Genomic DNA, 25018 nt, shown 5'->3' with positions numbered 1-25018 from the left:
CAGTCAAGCACGTCAGCCACTGGGCCACCCAGCTTCCTTATACCAACAACAGCAAACCAAAATGATATCTCTTCCTCTAGCTCAGTGGTTCTCAACCTGCCTCATGCCGCACCCTTTAATACAGTTCCTCATGTTGTGGTGACCCCCAAGCATAAGATTATTTTCGTTGCTACTTCATAACTTCAGGAAGTTATGAATGCTACTGTTATGAATCGTCATGTAAATATCTGATATGCGGGATGTATGTTCATTGTTACAGACTGAACATAATTAAAGGATGGTGATTAATCACAAAACAATATGTAATAATATATTGTGAAATATTTATTTCTATTTATTTATTTCTAATTACAAATACATGAAATTTTGTCTCGAACCATGGTGTCACATGGGTAACAGTCTTAATATAATATGTTAATATGTGTTTTCTGATGGTCTTAGGCGACCCCTGTGAAAGGATCCTTTGACCCCAAAGGGGTCGCGACCCACAGGTTGAGAACCACTGTGCTAGCTGCACATCTCAATGCTTACCTCTTACCTTAAACAAACAAACAAAAATGTTGCCTCTAACTCTAATCTGCATCTTTCACTGCAGAGAAAAGTTCTGTTTCATGGCGGGAAAAGTAGTGAAGACTTGTGGATGTTTCCATTACAGATGCTGGAACCTAAAAAATCACCAATACTACCTTTCAAAGTGCATAGCTGATAGGTGTAAGATAGCTGTATATTTTGTTACAATGTATAAAAACAACACTACCAAAAGTGCACAGCCGAGCTTGCAAGAAATAAAAGTGAAACTTCAGTGGCCGGCAGTGAAGATGGAATTGAAAGCCCGAGTTGTAAGTGGAAAGCCGACATGTGATTTGGAAAGGGCTGAGAGTGTGGGTATGGAAAGGTGAGGATATTGGTAACCTGGGGCTTGAATTATGATGCCTGTAGTGGGGGTACACGAGGAGGCCTGGAGCACCCAGGAAGGGGATCCCCACATAAATCTGAGACCCTGGAATGGACTGAGGGTTTTAGTTGGAAAGGTCAGTCATTTTGTTTGGGTCCCCCAAGAAGCACAGACCTTGAAGCAGGGTTCATAGTGCAAGTGGAAGGGGCCCCCAGGGGAACCAGTAGGGGAGTGGAAAAGGGAGAAGTCAGGACAAGCAGGTTCCTGGGACCCCGAAGAGATCATGAGAACCCTGAGTCACCAGGTCCTGCTGAAAGGTGTTCATAGCCCCAGGGTACGTCATTACCTGAGAGCGTCCCTGGGCTCTTCCTCCCAGGCATTCTGCCCTTTCCTGCTTCTGGGCAGATGGAGAGAAACCGCTCCGACAGAGTCACAGGTCCTCTCAGGAGTCTGTTCTCAGGTGCAAGATAGGGCGTGTGCCAAGCAGCTAGGGCAGGGCATTGACTGCGGCAGTTCTGGGCACAGCTCAGATCCTTCTGTGTCCCCTGTCCACCTCACTCAGCCCTAATCTTTCGAGATGGTGGTTGGTCACAATTCTGAGCAACAACGGGGCGGATTGAAGAAGGACAAATGGAAACCTGCTGCCGGTCTGCTGATGTAGATCACTGGCCTGATTGGGGAAGCCGGGCCTTCTTCCAGGAGGGCCCTGGGCCCGAGGGTCTCATGCTCTTTTCAGGCCATGGAGATAGTGATTACCCACTCACGGGGAACATGAGGCTGGAAGTACCGATAGATGCTTCGGGGAACTCGCTAAGCGTCACTTACATCCCCCTGCTCCTGTTTTATTGCGGCAACACTATCTCCTCATCATGTCAGTTGCGGTGGCATTGACCCTGACTCATGGCAGTCTGTGTGTATCAGTGGAACTGGCTTCCTTGGGGGATTTCCCTCTTGGCAGCTCTCTCTCTCTCTCTCTCTCTCTCTCTCTCTCTCTCTCTCTCTCTCTCTCTGTGTGTGTGTGTGTGTCTGTCTGTCTGTCTGTCTGTCTGTCTGTCTGTCTGTCTCGGGGAAGCATGTAGTGGGATAACCCCATGGAGCCCTCAGTACAGTAAAGAATGGAAGAATCCTGCCAATACCTATGAAGGTGAGCTTGGATATAAATGAAGTCTTCTGCCAGCAGCCTGCAGCTTCATATAAGACTCTGAATCAGACCCCCAGCTAAGCCTCTCCTGAGGGCCTGGCACTCAGAGACTGTGAGATAAAAATCATTTATGACTTCAGATTGTTATATTTGGGGAAACTTTGATATGCAATAATAGGCGACTCATGCACTTAACTCGGGCTACTTTTCTCTCCACAAAACTTTGATAAACAGGGGTACTGACCAAACTTCTGCTCAGCAGAATAATTTCTTATCTTTGCTACCTTGGGTGGACCCATAGTGGGGCAGCGGTCAATTATGAGCTGGTAGCAACATATCAAGGCATTCTGTTCATGACCCAGCCTCTGCTTTTTCTCCAATTACGTTGGCTGGTCCTTAGGAATGTCCCATGAGGACTTATCTCTGAACTGCGGGAGAGGTGTTGGTTCAACAGAAGTAGGTAGCGTGGAGGTTTGGGACACCTGAGAGTAAAAATTGTTTTTGCGGTCCAGTTTTGCGGGGACCCAATTTCAAATGTACCAGTTCTGCCATATGATGGATTTCTGCTGAGCCTCTCAAGCTTATCATTTAATGGGTGTAACAGGATCTCATTTCTGAGGGTCAGATCCAGTCTCATCATCACCTGAAGCCCGTGGTCATGTACTCAGGCTCTACCAGGGCTCGCTGGCATCCAGGAGCTGTTGTGGAATGATGGATGGCTTTCGGCTGCAGACAGCATGGCCTTGTGCTGCCCCTCTCACATAGCAGAACTTGCCAGAGAGCCTACTCGGCATCCTTATCTACCCCAGGTACACCCAGCCCCAACGACTCTGCTAGGCGATGAGCCAAGTGGCAGGGTATAGTCGGAGCCTGCTGAAGAGCCCCCGCTTACTCTGAGTACAATAAAAAACTAGCAGCCATTCAATTCATCTGCAATGGGTTCCACAAATCCACAGAGCCCTACAAAGCACTGTGCTGCTTCTGTTAGTGGTGAAAGGCATGAGACACAATAGGTTGTCTGTTGCCTTGGAAGGCACATTCCAGCATGCTGCAGGGAGCTGGTACCTAAAAATTTCACTCGTGTAGTCTCATCGTCTACCTGCCTGGAGTCATTGCCGACTCATAGCGACCCTCTGTGGGTTTCCGAGACTGTAACTGTTTACCGGAGTGAAAAGTCCAGTCGTTCTCCCGAGGAGCTGCTGGTGGTTTCAAACTGCTGACCATGCGGATCCCAGCCTGAAACCTAACCACTAGACTGCCAAAGCTCTTCTCACTAGTGTAGTAGGTCCCTGAATGTTTGTATTCACTATGGGTTAGAATCAATTCAAGGCAATAAGTAAGTAGCCACTGTGCCAGGTCCCCATGGGTCAAGGTCCCTTCATTTCCATATGGCCTTTCTATTTATCATAGCAATTATGCATAATAATTATCTATATTGTCTCTGACGGGTCAGTGCTGCCACCTGACCTCCCCCCCCCCACCCCACCATAATCCTATCATCTCCTTGACCAGAGGGAACCCAGTTCCATAGCAGAATTTCTCACCGTAAACCTTGGCCTCTAGAGGGCAACCATTACTGAGCCCCATCACTAACCTATTTTTATTATTATTTTAGTGAACGAGGTGTCTGCTAGACTTTCTTGGGGACCTTAGTGAGCTAGAGAGTTCTCTGGTATTATAGAGTAGATCCACTCTGCCACTTACCTTTCTGAGGCCCTTGCCTCCCTCATCAATAGTCTGCCCAGGTATCTGCCCACATTCTCCATAGACCCGCCATGCTTCCCGGTAACATTCGAGCAGCACCTAGCTGCCGACATCTTTGCAAGGACGTTAAACTGAAGTCATGGGAGGGTTTCCATGCCCACACATCTTTCCTAGCCAGCCTTCGGAATACGGAGGGCCAAGTAGTTAAGCACATGGCTGCTCGCATATGGTCAGCAGTTCGAATCCACTCTGCAGAAGAGAAACGTGGCAGTCTGCTTCCGTAAAGATTACACCCTTGGAAACCCTTTGGGGCAGTTCTATTCTGGCCTATAGGGTTCTATGAGTTTCTATACAGGGTTCCATGAGTTTCTATACAGGGTTCCATGAGTTTCTATATAGGGTTCCATGAGTTTCTATATAGGGTTCTATGAGTTTCTATATAGGGTTCCATGAGTTTCTATATAGGGTTCTATGAGTTTCTATATAGGGTTCTATGAGTTGAAAGCAGCTCACCAGCAGTGGATTTTTCCAGTCTTACATTTCAACCTCCTTCACCCTACAAGCCAAACATCCAGTGTACAAGGGGATATCCTCCCCTCACCCAAAAATACCCTACCAAAAACAATGGAGAAAAGCTCAGGTGGGCGGAGCTTTCCAAGTACACATTTTTCCCCCTAGGTGAGCAACTCACTCTGAGTTAGTGCACCCAGTAGCATTGTCTGAGAAGGGTCTCTCTCACAGTGAATTTTTTTCCTTAAAAATGTTTCAACATTTTCACTCAGGCATTTTTTGTTTTGTTTTTTTGTGATGATTGATTGAAGAGAACAGTGTGAGGCTGTGAAATTTTGTTCCCTGCTCAGGAAAAATGGCACAGAAACTGTTGTGATGTTGAACACAGTTTACAAGGGCAGTGCTATGGGAAAAACCCAAGTGTATGGGGGTTTTCTCATTTCAAAAAAGGTGAAATGTTGACTGAAGACAAACCTGGTTCTGGACGTCTGTCAACTCCCTGAACGGATGAAAATGTTAACAAAGTCCGTGCACTTGTGCTCAAAGACCGATGACTGGCCATTGAAGCGATGGGGAATTTCTCCGCACTATCTTGGAGCTTGGTTCAGCTAATTTTAATGGAAGATTTGGAAATGAGAAGGGTTGAGTTGTGCCTTGGGTTCTGACCAGGAAAAAGAGCATCAACTGGAAACATCCCATGCTTTGAAAAAACAGCTCTGAAGCAATCCAGACCTTTTTCCCAAGGTCATTGCTGGTGAAGAGACAGGGTGCTATTCTTATGACCGCAAAGCAAACATCAATCAAACCAGGGGAAGACACCATTGTCACCTCACCCCCAAAAAACGCATCAAGTGAAATCAAAGATCAAGAGCTGCTCATTTATTTTTTGATATGAGGGGGATAGTGCATTTGTAGTTTGTTCCACCAGGTCAGACTGCTATTCAGGGTTTCCATTTAGAGGTTCTGAAAAGATAGCACGATAGTGTGTGACGAAAAAGGCTTGATTTGTGGCAGATGGGGAGTGGGTTTGCGACCATGACAATGCACCTGCTCACACAGCCATCTCAGTGCACCAGGCTTTGGCAAAAACAGCATGCCTCTCTTGCCCCATGCACCTTACTCACCTGACCTCACTCTGTGAGACTTCTTGTTTCTGAGAATGAAGAGGGACATGAAAGGCCAGCAATTTGATGACTTGGAATAAGTGAAGCAAAAAAATGAGGGAGTGAGTTAGTTAAGGTTTATTGTGCCAACCTGGCCGATAAACACCTGTGGAGTTAATTGAAGGGTGGAGAGATAAATGGCTTGATGAGCCTCGCCTTTCTAGTTCTCGGGTCTCTTGATTTGTGATGGTCGGATCAGGGTGCATCTGTCTTAGCCAGTTCCCTGCTTCAGTTGGCAAGGCTCACTTCCTGCAAGATATCCTCAAGGAGAAGCTGCATGGACCTACCCCGATGCAGCCCTAGGTGCTGGAGCAGCCGTGTGGAGACCCCTGCCAGCGCTGTTTACACATTCACTGACTTGGCTTTCCTCCTGCAGTCGGCATCATTGTGTGTGTTTTGTGAGATGGAGGAGGACTTTGTGGATTGGTGTTGGACATATGGGTTAATGGGTTAATATTAGACTTGTGGGCTTGGGCAGCACTGGGTTGGATGTTTTCTTGATGTGCACTTACCCTTTATATAAAACTCTCTCTTTTACATATGAGTTTCTGTGGATTTGTTTCTCTTAAGTACCCAGACTAATACCGGGAGGTACTGTCAACCATCCAAACAGATGAGTTTGAAAATGTTTCCAAGAATGGAATCACAGATTTGACAAATGTATTAAGTGTAATGGAGAGTGACATGGTGAAGGTGATAGGTCGTTTTGTTAAAAAAATTTAAATACATAGCTTTGAAAAGAATTCAATTTTTTTTGGTTCCCCCTCATCAGTTTTCTCACATATTCCCCATGCTCTTCTGCTTTTTTGGTGAATGAAAAACAAACCTCACTGCCACTGGGTAGATTCCAACTGAGAGCGACCTGGCCAGACAGGGTAGAACTGCGCCTGGGTTTTCTGAGACTGTAACTCTTTATGGGAATAGAAAGCCCTGTCTTCCTCCCAAGGAGCACCTTGGAGCTTCAAACCACTGACCTCATTGTTAGCAGCCCAACTTGTAACCAGTCTGCCCCCCGGGGATCTTTTGGAGAATAATCTCTCTTGCTCCCTAGTAAGGAGGATTCTTCCTTACACGAGTCATGTCGAGACCTGGCCCTGATTATTTGTAAAGAAGCAAAGAGGAGTCCCAATGGGAGGCTGCTCCCCTAGCAGCAGAGAGCAGCCCTGCGGACTCAGAGGGCCGTGGGTTCTCTAAGGCATCGCCCCGTGTTTCACGATCGCAGGTCCCCGTGCAACAATCTTAGCTGACCGGGGCTCTCCGCTCAGCACAGGGGACTTGTGAGAGTTGACTGGATTTATCTTCCTTTGCAGCCTGGCCAGTCTTACCATCAAGTCTTGACCTGATTTTTCGTCGAATCTTTCCCGTAGCTGCAAGCCATGGGAGTAGTCGTAACCATCTCCATGACAGCTCTACGGCTTTGCCATTGTGTCCTGACTTGGCAGTACATTGACACGAACACCTCCCGGCCCCTTTTTATTTCCCTTCAGAATTACTATGGTAGTTAACAATGCCTGCCAGCCAGCCAGCCAGCCAGCCAGCCAGCCAGCCGTCTGATTCCTGGTGCCTTCGTGTGTGCGAGTGCTGGCGCTACTGCATAAGCTTCCCCTTCCAGGCGCTACATAAGGGCTTTCTGCATTGTGATGCTCCGGCATGACAGCTGCTAGCACCATCCCATCATCCCCTGCCCACAAGCCACCACCTGGCTACTAAATACCCCTACTCCTCACCTACTATTCCCAACACTTTGCATTTATGGCAATAGTACAAAGAAAACAACAATAATGAAAAAAAACCCAAACTGTCCAGCTCTTTTGCTAATTAGCAATGTGTGTCTGGCAGCAAAAATGCTAACGTGCGAGGCAAGAGTAACATGCCTGTGATGGTTAAGGATCTGTGTCCACCTGGTCGGGCTGGAATTTCCAGTGGTTTGGTAGTTATGGAGTTACATATAAACTATATATAATAATGGCGGGGCCCTGATGGTGTAGTGATTACACATTGGGCAGCTAACCATAAGGTCAGCAGTTTGAAACCACCAGCCACTCTTTGGGGGAAAGAGGAGGCTTTCTACTCCTAAAGAGTCCCAGTCTCAGGAACTCACAGGGGCAGTTCTACTCGGTTCTTACAGGGTTGCTATGAGTCAGCATCGACCTGATGGCAGTAAAACGATGGTGCAGTCATCTTCCAGTTGGTAACCTTATCTGATCACTGTCCATTCTCATGTATTAGCCCATTTTCACATGACCACGTGGTCTTTGGAAACTAATCATATTGATAAGGGATGCGTGAGGGTAGTACAGTTTCTGATCCTAAATTCACTTTGGGCACAGGCTTTCTTTCTTTTTAATAAATCATTTTATTGGGGCTCTTACAGCTCTTATAACAATCCATACATCAATTGTATCAAGCACATTTGTACGTATGTTGCCATCATCATTTTCAAAATATTTTCTTTCTGTTTGAGCCCTTGGTATCAGCTCCTCTTTTTTCCCTCCCCCCACCACCCTCCCACCCTCATGGACCCCTGATAAATTATAAATTATTATTATTTTCATATCTTACACCCTCACTGTCTCCCTTCCCCCACATTTCTATTGTTTGTCTCTGTTGGGGGTGTGTGTGACAATTCGTCAGTCATTGTAATAGGATCCTATTTCTTCCCCTTCTGCCCCACCTTTCCCCTACCCTCATGGTATCACTACTCCCATTACTGTTCCTGAGGGGTTTATCTGTCCTGGATTCTGTGTGTTGAGAGCTCTGATCTGTACCAGTGTACATGCTCCAGTCTAGCCAGATTTGTAGGGTTGAAGTGGGGTCATGTTAATGCGAGGGTGGGGGGTGTTATAGAACTAGAGGAGTGCTGTGTGTTCTGTGGGTGCTGGGCTGCACCCTATCTGTCTTGTTCTTTCCTTGGGACCCTTCTGTAAGGGAATGTCCAATTGTCTACAGATGGTCTTGGCATCTCCACTCCGACCCCTATCATTTGCATTGATGCATGTGTTTGTTTGGGGTCTTCTGATGGACACAGGCTTTCTTAGGGTAAGATAAAAGTTTGAAGTCATGTGGCTTGTTTGGGAGGAGATCCCAGGCCACAATGAAATGGAGACAGGAAAGAGAAACAATAAAAAGAAGGAAGTCAATAGAAGGTGCATGAATAACCAGATTTCTACTGTGTATACCTGAGAGTCAGCACCATTCATCCTATTCCTCATTAGCTAAGAATTAGTCCAGGGACCGTAACTCCCCAGCACTCTGGCTCATCTTACCCACATACCAAGTAAAAACTCTCACAGGTGTTTACAGTTTACAACTGGTTTGAATGAGACAGCAAATGCTGAGAGTGTGGGTGCATCACTGACAGCGTTTGCTACAATAGACAAGAAAGTAATCCATACACCTTTGTGTTAGTCCGGGTAGACTAGAGAAACAAATCCAGAGAGACTCATATGTGTATACGAAAGAGCTTTATATACGAGAGCAATTGAATATTGAGAAAACATCCCAGCCCAGTCCAGATCAAGTCCATAAGTTCGATATTAGCCCATATGTCTGATACCAATCTATAAAGTCCCCTTCAGATTCACGCAACACATGCAAAGACCGAATGCAGGAAGATCACAGGCCAGTGGGTTGAAAGTCTTGTGGATCCGGTGGCAGTGGAAGAATCTCAGCACTGAGGGGTATCCACGTGGCTCCTTCATCTCTAGGGCTCCAGCATAGCTCCATGTGTCTTCTCAACAGGAATGTCTCACAAGGAGTGAATGTGTGTCCTGCCGCCAGCGAGCTATTTATCTCCTTAGCACCTCCAAATGAGGTCATCAAGCTGCGACCTGATTGACGGGCTAAACTCCACCCTTTCACTCTTAAGTCTCAAACTGACAACAGATTATGTAACTACCACAACCTTTATCATTGTACACTCAGAAAGATCTCAAAGAAGTTTATCTTTCATTGCTTGGGCAGAAATGAACAAACCATCCTCAGCCCCAAATACAGTTATTAATACTCAGCAGTCAGCTTCAACTCAAAGTATCACATATAGCTATCCCGTGTACTTCTAGTCACCGGGGCTGGGTTCACAGTAGCCAAGATGTTCTTCCACAAGCCCAGTGCAATGTCATGCTAGGAGCGGGATCTCCATTCTGTGAGGCACAGTTTCAAGGGAAGCCAACAGTGTCGGTGTCGAGCATGAAGGGAACCATGGACAAAAAAGCAAAAATTAGAATACAGAAAAAGCCTTGGTCCTGCGTGACATTGAGTGAAGGGAATTAGAGTCCAACCAAGGAACGATGACCTTGAGTCCTTATACCTGTGTGATCTTGGGCAAGCTCCTCACCCTCGCCAGGCTTCCATGTTCTCATCTATAAGCTAATCCAAGAATTAGCCTTGAAAATTGGCTATGAACAGTTAGAAGCAATGTCAAGGAAATGTCTAGATCAGTGCGTGGAACATGGTAGGGAGTTAATCAATAAGTATCTCTAATTACCATCTCAAGGCACTGGATGAAACACCCTCGGGAGCTTGTAATGCCCTGGTAGGACGATCAGCCCTTTGATTTGTGAAGTACGGAAACTTACTGGCCTCTCAATGATTTCACTCTCATTTGGGGCTTGTGCCATCCATTCATCCCTGCAGCCCCTGCCTCTATAAATATAATGGGCTGACAGCCACCAGAGCTGGAGACAGCTCTTCCTGAGCTGGAGTTTCTGACAGCTCGACTTCCACAAGCTGTTCATGAGTTATTTCAAGGGACCCTTTCCTGTCAATCACTCACCCCAAGAAGGGTGCTGCCTGGGGATACTGTGCACCCAGAATCGTGAGAGAGGCTGGAAATCAGCACATTAGTTCATGGCCCACAAAAGGAAGCTGCGAGAAGGGATGTGATGCTAAGCAAGGAAAGGAGCAGTGACGTCACTGGGGCTGGTGTCAGCCCGGGTGGTGACTCTTGGTGGCACTGCCCCGCCGTGAACTTCTTACCATACCAGATCACACATCCCGTTAGTAGGGTTTGTTACCAATCTTAACCATATCCTAAATATGGGACCAATATAGCAGTAAATTAGGGTAAAGCTTGCATTTCTTAGATTACATGAAGACTAACAACAAAATTGTGCAAAAATATTTCTATGTTGGATTATAACACTGTTAGTTGCAACATTATCAGTAACCGAGAGGACGGCTCTTTCACATTTCTCCTTCTTTCCCTTTAAGTACTACTTTATTCTCACATTATTGAAGTAGGTTCACAAAGACTAGTGATCAAAATATTGAAGTGAAAACACTGCGAAAGTTGACCGAGTCAGCAACTATGAAAACACTCCCCACGACAAAAACAACAGCATGTGCTTGTAACACGTGCTTTAGCATGCTGGTAGCATGTGCAGGTGAAACCACGTGATTCAAAGCAGCATTGTAATTGGGTCATAAAGCCGGCTCTGCCCTGAGTGACTTAGAAGAGTCAAAAAGTTAATTAGCATAGAGATTTTGCCTTGGGTTTGGTTTTATTCTTTGGGCGATTACTTACATTTACTACTTACTATTGCCTACCTGGAGGCTGTTACAATTTTTTTAATTAGTATTTTATTGTGCTTTAGTCCTATTGATGCTTACAAGCTAGGTTTACCAAAACTATTTTGTTGCTATCATGAACTACAAGGGCATTGTTAGAAAAAAACAATCCGTTTCTGCTGAGACACTGCACTGAAATTTTGTAGAGTGATATTTTGGTGTCATGCCCTCCAACAGGGTCACCTAGTACAGTCAGTACCTCCAACACCCACCTACCTAAGGACACCAGGGGAAAGGCAATGCTTCTTAGTGCTCTTAACTCCCAAGAGCAGCCAGCTGCTGGTGATTGATCACCATCCAGTTGGCCTCCTACTCGTGGCAACTGTGCAAAACAACGCAATGCTGCCCGTCCCGGAGCCATTCCCATGCTCCGTGGGAACTGGGCAGTTGTGGGTCACGGGGTTTTCACGAATTGATTTTCGGAAGTGGCATCATCAGGGGTCTCTTCCCAGTGTGCCTGCATCTGGAAGCTCAGCATCCTAGCAACCCACGGGCCTCCACGCACAGATGAATGGTTGCGGGTGAGATGTATTAGAAGCAGGTAATGGATTTCCATCTTATAGGCAAAGAAACTAAGGCTCCGAGATACTAACTCATGTGCCCCATTGGGAAGGGGAGGAACTGGGAGTCGAACCTACAGCTCCTTGAGGCTGACTCCCCTCCAGTGTTCCTTAGCGATCTTGCTATTGTTATGGTGGAGTGAGAAGATGCTTTATCACATGATGGTTTACAACTCTGGACCTCGGACACTGAAGCCCAACAGCATGCTTGGATTACTGCACGACTGAAATGGCCCCCGCACACTTCCACACACCCCTTTGTGGGGAATGAAATGGTCTACCCCACGCTGAGTCTCACTTACTAAAAACATCATCCTGATTCAGAACGGCCTTTTGACGGAGGGGAAGAGGAGGAAGTCCACTTTGCAGACAGGGCTAGGAGGGACCTCATCCGATGTAGGAATACATCCGTGAGGCTGAATGTGGGTGCTCCCATCTGAACTGCTTAGCTGCAAGTCAGACCTCCCCCATCCACTCCCTGGCAGGAAAATGAGGCAGCTTTGCTGTCAAGATTGACAGCCCAGAAATCCTATATGGGGTTGCTGTCAATCAGAATCAATCTGATGGCAGTTGGTTTGGGTTTTTGTTCTGGTTCTTTTCTCTGACGTTAAGGGTAACCCTTTATGCACGGTGTGAAGATGCTCTATGCAATGAGGTGGACCCTTGAATGCACACAGGAATATGCCAGGCCAAGTCATCCCGGCCTCTTGCTCCTCTCTCTTCCTCCACATTTCCTCCTCCCAAATATATCTTCCTGCTCTCTAGCCCTAGCACACTGCCCTATAGCAGCAGCCTCGTCCTCCCTCACCCCCATCATTGCAGCAGGCCCACCGAGTCATTCTCCACACCGCTGCCTGGACCATCTTTCTGAAAGGCAAATCAGACCATGTCATCCCCTAGCTCCGAATCCCTCAGTCATTGCCTACAGGCGTTTGAGAAGCGGAACCCTGCATCTAAATGAAATCTTCCAACCGGAGCGCAATATGTAAAATAGATAAATGCCGAGATGCTCAGGTGCACTATGTGGACTCCTTAGCAAGGCACACGAGGTCTCCCTCTGCCTAACTGCTCTGACGACATCTCTTAACTCTATAGAAGCAGCATAGCTTGAAGGCTAATTTTGAAGATTCTAAAAGGCAAACTGCCTGTATTCAAACCTGGTGTCGCCACGGCTGGCTGTGCAACCTTGTGGGTGTGGTTTTACTTCTCTGTGCCTAGGTAACCTCGACTCAGTACAATGGGGCTAGGCGCACCTGGTGAGGTCATGTTGATCATTGGATGAGTTCTTACTTGGGAACCACTTAAAATAGTTCCAGGCACATAGCTTGTTGCTGTTAGGGGCCCCTGGCGATGCACAACAGAAGGAGAGGCACCCCAATTTTGGGGGAAGTAGATCCAAAGCACTTAGTAAATAGTACAGCTTGTGATTTTCCTTGTATCTCAACCCTGAGGGTCCCTTAATGTCTATAAACCCCAAACCAAGCAAACCCACACTGTTGAGGAGGCTTCCGAGGCTGCCATTTTTATAAGGGCTGGGCGGCCTCATCTTCCTTCCAAGAAGCACATGGTGGATTCTCACTGGTGACATGTCTGTAAACAGCCCTACCTTCAACCACGGCACCACCAGGACACCATACCTTTCTACCAGTTACCTGCATTATGCTCCATTACACTGCACACTGTATGTGTGAGCAGCTGGGCAGGCATGGAATCACGAGGCTCCTTGGGAAAGGAAGGGCATTTGTTGTGAGGACACAGCCATCAAGCAGCTGCCCAAGAGCCACACTAAAAAACAAGTGCTCCTTTTCCTGCGCTGGGTCTGTGTGAACCACCAGTAGTTTGGTTAAGTCTATTCTGACTAGACAGTACAATTTAGACTCTCTGGTCTGATTGGCTAAAACTAGACTGTAATGTCCCCTACAGGGAGTCATGGTGATGTAAGTCGTTATTCTTTGGGTTTCTAATCACAAAGTCAGCAACTCGAATCCAGCCTAACTGAGTTAGACCCTTCGTGTCCAGATGTTTCATAGGAAAACTATTGAACTGTCAGAAGGCCACGTCGGGGTGAATCAGATTCCATCCTTCGCAGGGCGGCTTTGCTTCTCTTCCTCGGGACAGGTGCTGTGGATTAGCATCAGAATCTCACATCTAGCACAGCACCTGGTGACCTCCACCTGGTATGGCCTCCTTCCTCCTTCTTTTGCCCTACACTCTTTTATTTACCTGTCAAATTTCAACTCAAGGACGACCTCCTCTGAGAACCCTTCCTTATTCTGTCAGGTACTCTCCTTACACATCCAGGGCCCGGGTACAGCCTCCATATAAAGGGCTGTCTTAGCTTCTGGCATTTGGCTGACAGCCATTTTTCTCCAAGAGCTCCTGGTGTACCTTTAGCACCTGGCCCCCAGAGCTGCTCAATAAAAATTATTTATTGGCTCAATGGAGGAAATGCAGCTGTCCCATGCAATCAACGGTAAATTTCAGCCCCTATCTTATTTTCTTTGCCAAAATTGTATCTTTTCTTCAGAACAGGGACCAGTTGAAATGGAAGTGATGGCATAGATTTTGTCCTTATGACAGTTTTAAATCCCTACTAGGAGGCATAATAGTAGCTCACCTGCCTCCTGTTTTGCTGCTCTTTTTGGAATGGAACCATTAACTACCTGCTGCCTACAGATGACACCACCTTGTTTGCTGAAACTAAAGAGCACTCGAAGCACTTCCTGATGGAGAGCCAAGACTGCAGCTTTGGGTTTGGATTACACCTGAACATAAAGAAAGTAAAAATCCTCATCACTAGACCAGTAAGCAACCTCATGATCAACAGAGAAAATCTAAAAGTTGTCAAAGATTTAATTTTATTTGGATCCGCAATCAATGCCCACAGACAGAGCCGTCAGGCAAGCAACCAATAGATTTCACTGGGCGAATCAGCTGCAGAAGCTCTTTCAAGAGTTCAGAAGCAGAGACGTGACCTTGAGGACTAACGTGTGCCTGACCCAGACCATGGTCTTGGCACTCACTCCTTTGGATGCAACGACTGGACAATAGATAAGCAAGGCCAGTAGACTTAAAAATGCATTTCAATTACAGCACGAGAGAATAACATTGAACGTGCAATGGACTTCCCAGAACAAACAAATCTGCCTTGGAAGAAGTACAACCAAAAAATGCTCTTGAGAAGCAAAGATGGCAAGACTTGGTTTCAGGTACTTGGACATGTTATTGGGAGGGACCTATCTCTGAGAAAGGACATCATGCTTGGTAGAGAGTCGGTGCAAAAAGAGGAAGACCTTCAGGGAGATGGATGGACACAGTGGCTATAACAATGGACGTAAACATCACAATTGTGAAGATACGGCAGCATCAGGCAGGCTTTCATTCTGTTATACATAGAATCACTCTGAATCGGAACCAACTCTACGGCACCTAACAACAATGGGATGGAATGACCTTTGCAGGGATTTGTGCACACCTCCTGGTCTACCTGGGAAATACCTATTGATCTTGAACGATGCCTCACATCTTCCTTCCTCCGGGAACAGCTGGGACCACCTCCTCGTCCCCAACCACCATACTTCCTTCCGCCCAGCTCTGTGCATCCGAGGACAGAAGGGGAGCTTATTCGTCTCTGTTGTTCAATGCAGCTTGGATAGGAATTGTGTGCTGCTGACTTGACACCCCCTCATGGAGATCCTCACGGGTGGTAGAGTGTAGAAGTGGGCTCCACGGGGTTTTCCCTGACGGTGACATTTCTGAGCCGGGTCATCAGGGCAGTCTTCAGAGGCACCTCTGGTTGGTTTCCAACTGCCAATGTTTCAGCTAATAATTATGCACACAGACATTCGCAGATCAGAGTAGGCATTGAATAGGCGTCTGTTGAATGAATGAATGAAGGTAGAGTAAGTAGCTATCCCTAAAATATCAGAACATTCTCAAACCCTTGCTTCAGCTTAGTCTTTGCAATGTGATTTCCTTACTACAGACCTCATGGCTGCTGGTTCAGCTTGAAGTGGACACAATTTATGGCCCTTTCTGATCACTTCATGAGTTCCCTGAGCATAGTTCAGCTGGTTGACAGGAGTGAGGAATCCAAAAATATCTACTAATGTGCCACTGGTAGACACCTGAGGCCCATCATAACCCTTTCCAAAGTGGCTCTGGTGGGATAGTTTTGCCAAACAAGGTGCCAGGACTCACAGTGGGATGAAGTGCAAGATGTCTCTCCCTTCTCCAGTCTTTTTCATGCCTCTCCCCTCCTTCTCTACCTTTTTACTGGTTCCAGGTCTGACAAATGGCCATTATGCAAAATGCCAGGTGGCCTCCACAAGAAGTGTTTTTCAGAGCAAAGGAAAGTTCCTTCGCAATGCAGATTACTTCAAAACATGGGCTTCTCACACCATGCATGAAAATGAATTCCAGTGATCCGGGAGGGGGGATTGGAGAAGGAGGGGGGAAAATGAGGAGATGATATCAAGGGCTCAAGTAGAAAGAAGACGTTTTGAGAATGATGATGGCAACAAATATACAAATGTGTTTAACACAAATGGATGTATGTATGGATTGTGATAAGAATTGTATGAGCCCCCAATAAAATGATTTTAAAAATTCCAGATGCATTAAAAATCTAACTGTAAATGCAAACTATAGAGCTCTGAGAAGGGATAATAAGTAAAACCATGAGCTTTCACATGTACTCATAAAAATATTTCTTTAAAAGATTGAAAATATGAAACCAAAATGAATAGATTTGCTGTAGGTAAAGTTTGAAGACTGGGAGAAAGCATATGTGAGGTAGTTAGTTTATTGTGCCAACCTGCCGATAAACACATGTACAGGTAATTGAAGGGCGGAGAGATAAATGGCTCTGCGAGCCTTGCCTTTTTTGTCTCTTGCTCTTTGATCATCGGAACTGTATGCGGCTGCTTTGCTTGTTCTTTGCCTCAGTTTGCAAGCTACACTACCTGTGGGACACCTAACCCATGGACTGTGTCGCTGTAATTTGAGGTTCCTTCAAGACCTGCTTTGCCACACTATTGGAATTTACATCTCTGGAGCTAGGGACTGGAAGACCCTGTCATCTATCTGGCTGACTGTTGGTGAGCTGCCTTGCTTTTGGCTACCTGTGCCCAGAGAGCCTGAATTGCTCTACAGAGGACTACCCGGCGGCTCTCAAGACTTGAAAGAGTGCCAGTGTCTCACAAGTGTCACATGGGAGTGAGTTGAACTGAGTCATTTGTACTGCTTTATAATTTAATGAACTATTTAATTCTTATGTTATCTATCATTCTGTGTAAATATATATAAAATTATTAGCACTCTGGTTTTGTTTCTCTAGAGAACCCTGTCTAACACAATCTGCGATACAGTTAAAAGATAATGGATTAGAACAGATGAAGAACTGGTGCAAATGAATAACAAAGAGACAAATACTCCCAATAGAAAACAGGCAAGCATAAAAGGCCAGCATAAGGGGCAACAAGCATGGAGACGCATATCACAAACAATAGCAGAGCTTTATGATATTGGCACAAGGAGCCTTGGGGGCATATTGGTTAGACACTTTGTTGCTAACTGAAAGGGCAATGGTTCAATTCGATCCATTAGCTGTTCTGGGGGAGAAAGATGTGGGGATCTATTTCTCCAAAGATTGCAGCCTTGGAGACCTGTGGGTCGTGACCCCTTTGGGGAGTCAAATGACCCTTTCGCGGGGGATGTCTGATTCATAACAGTAGCAAAATTAAAGTTATGACATAGCAATGAAAATAATTTTATGGTTAGGGGATCACCACAACATAAGGAACTGTATTAAAGGGTCTCGACATTAGGAAGGTTGAGAACACTGCCCTAGGGGGTATTTATATTCCACTTTATGTGGTTGCCTTGAGTCAGTTTCCACTAAATGACATTAGCTTATTCTCTGGATGACACAAACAGTTAAGCATTCAGCTACTAACTGAAAAGTTGGCAGTTCAAATCCACCCAGAGATACATTGGAAGGAAGGCTACAGCCATGAGGATGGGGAAATAGATCTATGTGCATTTATTTATAGGTTTAGTATTAAGGTAGCAGATGGACATTGGGCCTCCATTCAAGTACTCCCTCAATGCAAGAATACTTGGTTCTATTAAGTTGGCATTCTATAATGCTCACCTTCCCGGCACAACTGCTGAAGACAAAGTGGGTGCATAACCAAATGTGAAGAAAGCTGATGGTGGCCGGCTATCAAAAGATATAGCATCTGGGGTCTTAAAAGTTTGAAGGTAAACAAGAAGCCATCTAGCTCAGAAGCAACAAAGCCCACATGGTAGAAGCACACCAGCCTGTGTGATCACGAGGTGCCGAAGGGATCGTTATCAGGCATCAAAGAACGAAAAATCATATCATTGTGTGCTCACCTCCTTGATACGATTGCTGAAGACAAATGAGAACAAAAAATGATATCATTGTGAATGAGGCGGGGGGGAGTGAAGTGTGGAGTGGAGACCCAAAGCCCATTTGTAGGCCACTGGACATCCCCTTACAGAAGGATCTCAGAGATTAGATGAGGCAGTCAGGGTGTGATGTAGCAACGATAAAACATGCAACTTTCCTCTAGTTCCTAAATGCTTCCTCTCCCCCGACTATCATGGTCCCAATTCTACCTTATAAATCTAGCTAGACCAGAGGATGTACACTGGTACAGATAGGAACTGGAAACACAGGGAATCCATGGCGGATGATCCCTTCAGGACCAGTGGTGTGAGTGGCGATACTGGGAGAGTGTGGGGTGAGTGGGTTGGAGAGAGGGAACCGATTACAAATATCTACATATAACCTCCTCCATGGGGGACAGACAACAGAAAAGTGGGTAAAGGGAGACGTCGGACAGGTCAAGATATGACAAAATAATAATTTATAAATTATCAAGGGTTCATTTGCGAGGGGGGAGCAGGGAGGGAGGGGAAAAATGAGGAGCTGATGCCAGGGGCTTGGGTGGAGAGTAGATGTTTTGAGAATGAGGGCAATGAATGTACAAATGTGCTTCACACAATTGTATTATGGATTGTGATAAGAGTTGTATGAGCCCCTAATATAACGATTTTTTTTAAAAAGAAAGAAAGAAAGACTACAGCCAAGAAAACCTCTAGAGCAGTTCTACCCTGTGACACCGGGGGGCAGGGTCACCATGGCGTGGCATGGCTTGATAGCAAAAGTTAAAATCAGATTGTGTCAATCTTGCAGAGAAGGCAGGGAAATGGAAACTTTGGCTGGTGTAGACAACAATGTAAATTAGTGCAACTGCATGGGGGGGGGAAAGCTCGGCATTTTATAGTGAAATTGAAAATTCACACATCAAATGACTCAGCAATTCTACTTTTAGGTTTATACCCAAGGGAATAACTCACACACGGTCACAAGGAACATTTAGGGGGGGAAATAGTAGTATCTCTTATTATAGTGAAACATTTGGGAAGTTTTTAAAAATGCTCTTCAGAATCTTTTTTATTCATCGCCCGGTGGCGTCGTGGGTTAATCGTTGGGCTTGCTATCTGAAAGGTAAGGAGTTCAAACCACTCTGCGACTCCTAGAGAGAAAGAGGTGGAGGTCTGCTTCTGTAGAGATTTTAAAAAGGGAGAGGGGAAGTAGAAAGCCCCATCTTTCTTCCACAGAGCAGCTGGGAGTTTCCCATCTGCCGACCTTGTGCTTGGCAGCCCCACTCATAACCACTCTGGCACCGCCTCAGGAAGGCTGTGGAGCTGGTCGGCTCTGTCCTGTAGCATCCTTATGGGTAGGAATCAATCTGATGCCAGTGGGTTAACCACCAGACATCACCTTCAACTCAAACCAGGTAAAATAGCCTCCCAAAGTCCCCCTTATTACAATACAGCAGGGCAAAACTAGAATGAGGGGAGAGTTTGCCTCAGTTCTTTCTAAAGATTGAGCATGTAATTGACAGCTAGGCTTCGATGGGCTCATTCTAATGGTTCTTATAGACCAATATATATATGTATATATATGAATTACCTGGGGATCTTGTTCAAATGTAGAGTCTAATACAGTTATATCTGGAGCAGAAATATACAAGGGGATACCCAGGAAAAAAAAAACGGATTTTTTTTCTCTCCCCAAAGCCATGTATCTAATTTAAAAAACAAACAAAACAACTGTATCATATTCAAAGTATTCTCTATTGCCCTTAATACATTTGTCAAATCTGCAATTCCATTCTTGGAAACAGTTTTCACACTCATCTGTTGGGATGGCTGGCAGCACCTCCCTCATTGTTTTCGTCACCTCTTCTAAGTCGCCCATTCACTGTCCTTTCGTGCCCCTCTTCATTCATGGAAACAAAAAGAAGTCGCACTGAGTGAGGTCAGGTGAATTAGGTGCATGGAGCAAGAGAGGCATGCTGTTTTTGCCAAAACCTGGCACACTGAGATAGCTGCATGAGCAGGTACATTGTCGTGGTGGAAAAACCAGTCCCCTGTCTGCCACAAATCAGACCTTTGTGTTTCACACGGTTAAAGCTATCTTTTCAGAAACTCTAAATCAGCAGTTCTCAACCTGTGGATTGCGGCCCGGTTCATAACAGTAGCAAAAGTATAGTAGCAACAAAAGTAATTTTATGGTTGGGGTCACCACAACATGAGGAACTGTATGAAAGGGTCAAGGCACTAGGAAGGTTGAGAACCACTGCTCTAAATAGAAAGCTTGATTAATCATCTGACTTGGTGGAACAAACTCCAAATGAACTATGAGTCAACATTTCTGTCTGTTTGGGAAGTTGACAGACATCCAGAATGAGGTTTGTCATCAATCGACACTTTACCTTTTTTGAAACAAGAAAATCACTCTTACACTTGGGTTTTTCCATAGCGCTGTCCTTGTGAGCTGTGTTCAGCATCACAACAGTTTCTGCGGCATTTTTCCTGAGCAGGAAACAAAATTTCACAGCTGCATGAGGTTCTCTTCAATCATGTCCGCCCTTTTGAAGGTGTGAGCCCAGCCAATGTGAGGTCTCCTCCTTCAAGATGCCTCTTGTGAGATGTGTAAAAGGGAGGTGATGTATGGTTCATGACCAGTAGGTAACCCTCTCCCCTTTGGTTCAGGAATTGGTCTCTAAAATTTGTTTAATTGGCATTTCTCCTTATAGCAGTACACTCATACAATAGTTGTCCTTTTGTGATTGCCTTACTTCACTCAGCATGATGGTTTCCTGGTCCTTCCTGTCATGCAGTTTCATGTTTTCATCAGTTTTCCAGTGATGCACACAGTATTCCACTGTATGTATGTACCATGGTTTCTTTATCCATTCCTCCATTGTGGGCATTTGGGCTGTTTCCAGTTTCTTGCTGTTGTCTCCACTTGTTTTGTGTTTCTTATTTCCCTAAGGAATCTGCCTAATAGTGGTATTGCTGGATCATGTGGGATCTCAATTCCATGTTGCTTTAAATTTCACCATATTGGTTTCCCCAGTGGCTGTATATATTTACAAGTTCATCAACAGAGTAGACTAGTCTAAATCTCTCTACATCTTCTCCAGCATTTGCTGTTTTCTGTTTTTTTGTGGTTTTATCTTTCATTTGAGCTAGCATTGTGAGTATAAAGTGATATCTCATTATGGTTTTAATTTGCATCTCACTCTTGGCTAGTGAGCATTTTTTCATGTGTTTCTTAGCCATTCATACATTTGTATTTTTGGTGAACTGTCTGTTCATATTTTTCCTATTTCTCATTTGGGTCTCTTGTTATTTTCTTTCTGGGCTGTTATAGGGTTGCATATATTTTGGTAATTAGCTGGACCTTCATTCAATTGTCTGTTGTGCTGTTGGTAAATCCCCCACCCCTCCCAATTGTGGGCTCTTGTTTCATTCTCCTGATAAAGCCTTTTGATGTGCATTTCAGCAAGTCCCAATCCTCTGTCTTGTCTTCTGCTGGGAATGCCTCCTCCATTATACACGATAACCGTTGTATTCCTGCAATTAGGCCTTTAAGCTTGTTCCAGCCTTCTCATCAATGATCCTGAGAACTTTGGGGTTTACATTTAGGCCTTTAATCTATCTTGAGTTCATTTTTGTGAATGGGAAAATGTGTGGGTCTTGTTTCATTCTTCTCCATATGGAAATCCAGTTTGCCCAACACCATTTATTGAAAAGACTTTCTCCCAACGGATCTTTGTAGGTCCTTTGTCAAAGATTAGATGGCTGTAGGCTGATGTATTTATCTCTGTGTTTTCTGTTCTGAGTCATTGGTATATGTGTCTCTTGTTGTACCAGTCCTCTTCAGACTCATGCAACATATGCAAGGATGCCAAATGCAGGATCACAGGCCAATGTGTGGAAAGTCTTGTGGATCCAGTGGTGGTAGAAGCATCTCAGCATTGGTGTGGGTCTCCATGTGGCTCCTTCAGCTCCAGGGCTCTGGCTGCAATCAGCGTAGCTCCATGTGGCTTGTCATCAGGAAGACAAAACAGAGAGGGTGTGTGTCCTGCCTCCAGGGAGGAAGACAGGACTTCCCAGAATCCTCAGGAGAGGGCCATGCCCACACAGAGGCATGATTGGCTATGACCGGATTGACAGGCCAGATTCCACCCCTTCGCTCAAGTTGACAGGAGATTATGTAACTGCCACATCTGGTATGGCTGCAAGTCTTGCAATCTTGTGATTTAAGTTAAACATCTTGAGAGAATAGACCCCTGGTGGATCAGGTAAGATGGGATGGGGTTTACTTTTTTCATATGGGGGGGTAGCCAAGTGGGGGGTGGGAGAATGGGGCCTATACCTACCACCTAGTTAGATGGCCTAAGAAAGCAAAATAAAACAATGACCCACTCAGAGGGCAGGTGGTTTATGTGAGAGATAAGCATTGGGCGATAAGCATTGGGTCCTCTACTTTGAGTCAAAATCCGTACTGACGTCTGCGATCCTTGAAGGAGACCCAAATCCTCACAACTGGACCAATAGATGACATCACAATAAATGGAAGAAAGGTCGAAGTTGTCAAGGATTTTGTCTAGCTTGGATCTACAATCAAGACTTCCAGAAGCAGTAGCCAGGAGATCAAAACATGAGTTTTATTAGATAAAGCTGCTGCACGAGATCTCTTTAGAATATTGAAAAGGAAGGGTGCTGCTTTGAGGGTTTAGGTGCATCCAACCCAAGCCATAGTATTTTCCATTGCTTCATATGCATGGAAAAGTTGGGTATTGAATGAGGAAGACTAAAGGAGAATTGATATATTTGAATTGTGGTGCTGGAGAATATTGAAAATACCATGGACTGCCCAAAGGACAAGCCGATGTGTCTTGGAAGAAGTATGGCCAGAGTGCTCCTTAGAGGCAGGGATGGCAAGACTTCATCTTCCAGTCTTTGTGACATACTGTCAGGAGAGATCAGTCCCCGGAGAAGCGCTCCATGTTTGGTAAAGTGGAAATGCAGTGAACAAAAGGAAGGTCTTCAAGGCGATAGGTTGATACCATGGCTGCAACAATGGGCTCAGACATAGGGAAAATTGTGAGGATGGCACAGGACTGGATGTGTCTCCTTCTGTTGTGCATAGAATTGCCGTGGGTCAAAACCACCCCAATGGGACCTAAAGCAATAGCAACACACCTGTTCCAATTCACAGACAAACTAGACTCAAAGATGGTCTTAGAACAGATCGTTTGGTAACCTGGGTCTTTTTGAGGTGACAAAGTGTCCCGTGAGGTAAGTGGTGGCTCTCTCAGAAACCTTTGCACCTGGGCTCCCAAGAAACAAGGCAAAATGAACCCCCAGCAGGCCTAAGAGTAAGACGCTGCTCAGAGTAGTCATCCAGGGATGGGAGGAGCCAGGTGGAGATTTTTTTGGGGGGGGGATAGAAATGAGATGAAACACACCATAGCAGCTCTGACTCGCTCCATCTCAAGCCAAAACCTGTCGAAGGAGGTAAAATTAATTCTCTATACAAATATTCTATTTGCTTTCTGTTTCAACCCATGAATTCCAATTGCCAAAAGTACTTCCCATTTTCTCCAACTCACTGCTCCCAGATGTGTACTCCAAATTTCTATTCCGCATCCATCACCTGGCTAAGCACCAGAGTCTGACCAGTGGCCCACAGAGCACGGTTGGAGGGGATTTGGCATCCAGTGGTCAGAGAAGTAAGTGGCTTGGTCCTCATTAAGACCCCAAGTTGTGGACGCCGAGCTAGATAGGCTTGGCTGGGTGGGACTCTTCTTCAAGGCACCCTTTGGATCGAGGCGGAGGATGTTCCCTGATCTGATTGGTGCTGGCAAATTCAGAGAACTGAGCCAAAAATCTCCCCACTGCTTTTGGCTCAGGAAGTGGAAAAGCACTTATCTCAGGGTTGAGAACTACTGTGCTGAGCTGAGCTGGCTCAGAAACTGCATGTCATCACCCACAGGGCAGTGCAGGCCCCCCAAGGCATCTGTCCTGGACCCAGACTTGGCCCTGCAGCTCCCACCACTTTCCTTGGCTTCCTCCTTGCAGGCATCTTTGCTGCCTTAAGAAACAGTTTTACAATCTCAGCCTCTCATTTCCCCCAAGGCTTAGGCCAACACAAGGTCTTATATGCAAGTTGTTTATTTGGGAAGTGCCCCCAAGTAATAAAAGCAGGGAGTGGGGAAATTGGGAAAAGTGAAGGAGAGAAAGTCAATTCAAGGATGTTTATCTAACTCAGCGTTCTCAACCTGTGGGTCACGACCCCCTTGGGGGTCGAATGACCCTTTGACAAGGGTTGCCCGATTCATAACAGTAGCAAAATGACAGTGATGGAAGTAGCAATGAAAATAATGTTATGGTTTGGGGTCACCACCACATGAGGAACTGTGTGAAAGGGTCGTGTCATTAGGAAGGTGGAGAACCACTGGTCTAGCTGGTCACCACTGCAGGTAATTCCAGTGGGGTTTGATCTTGCTAACAATTTGCTCGGGAACCACAATATCATCAAACTATTTGCCCCAAGGATAGGACCAAACCTAAACCCAAGGCCACCAATTCTGACTCTTAGTGGCTCTCTAAGGCAAAATGGAAATGCCCCCTAGGCCCGCCAAGGCTGTGATCTTTACAGACGCAGATGGCCACACTTTCTCAAAGAAGGGCTGGCGAGTTTGTACTGGGTACATTTCAAATAGCAGTCAGCTGAGCGACTAACCACTCTACCACCAGGCCTCTTTCAGGGGAAAGAACCCAAACTCCCTGCCATCAAGGCCATTCCGACTCCTAGTGACTCTGACAGCGTCGAATGGCCCGCAGCGTTTCTAAGACTGTAATTCTTTAGAGGACTTGCTTGGTGGTGGGACTCTTCTTCACTCTCCTGCTGAGCGGCTGGTGGTTTCGAACTGCTGACCTTGCAGCTGGTTACCAGCCCAACTCATAACCACCATGCTACCAAGGCATCCTCATTAAGAGTTAGAGAGGGACACAATCACCCATGGGCTTCCGGTTTCATTTAACTGCTTCCTGTCTCTCCGGGTGTTAATGCCCTCGTACT

This window comes from Tenrec ecaudatus, chromosome 17 (genome assembly GCF_050624435.1).
Source record: "Tenrec ecaudatus isolate mTenEca1 chromosome 17, mTenEca1.hap1, whole genome shotgun sequence".
NCBI classification, from domain to species: Eukaryota; Metazoa; Chordata; class Mammalia; order Afrosoricida; family Tenrecidae; genus Tenrec; species Tenrec ecaudatus.
This window is presented reverse-complemented; position numbering follows the sequence as displayed.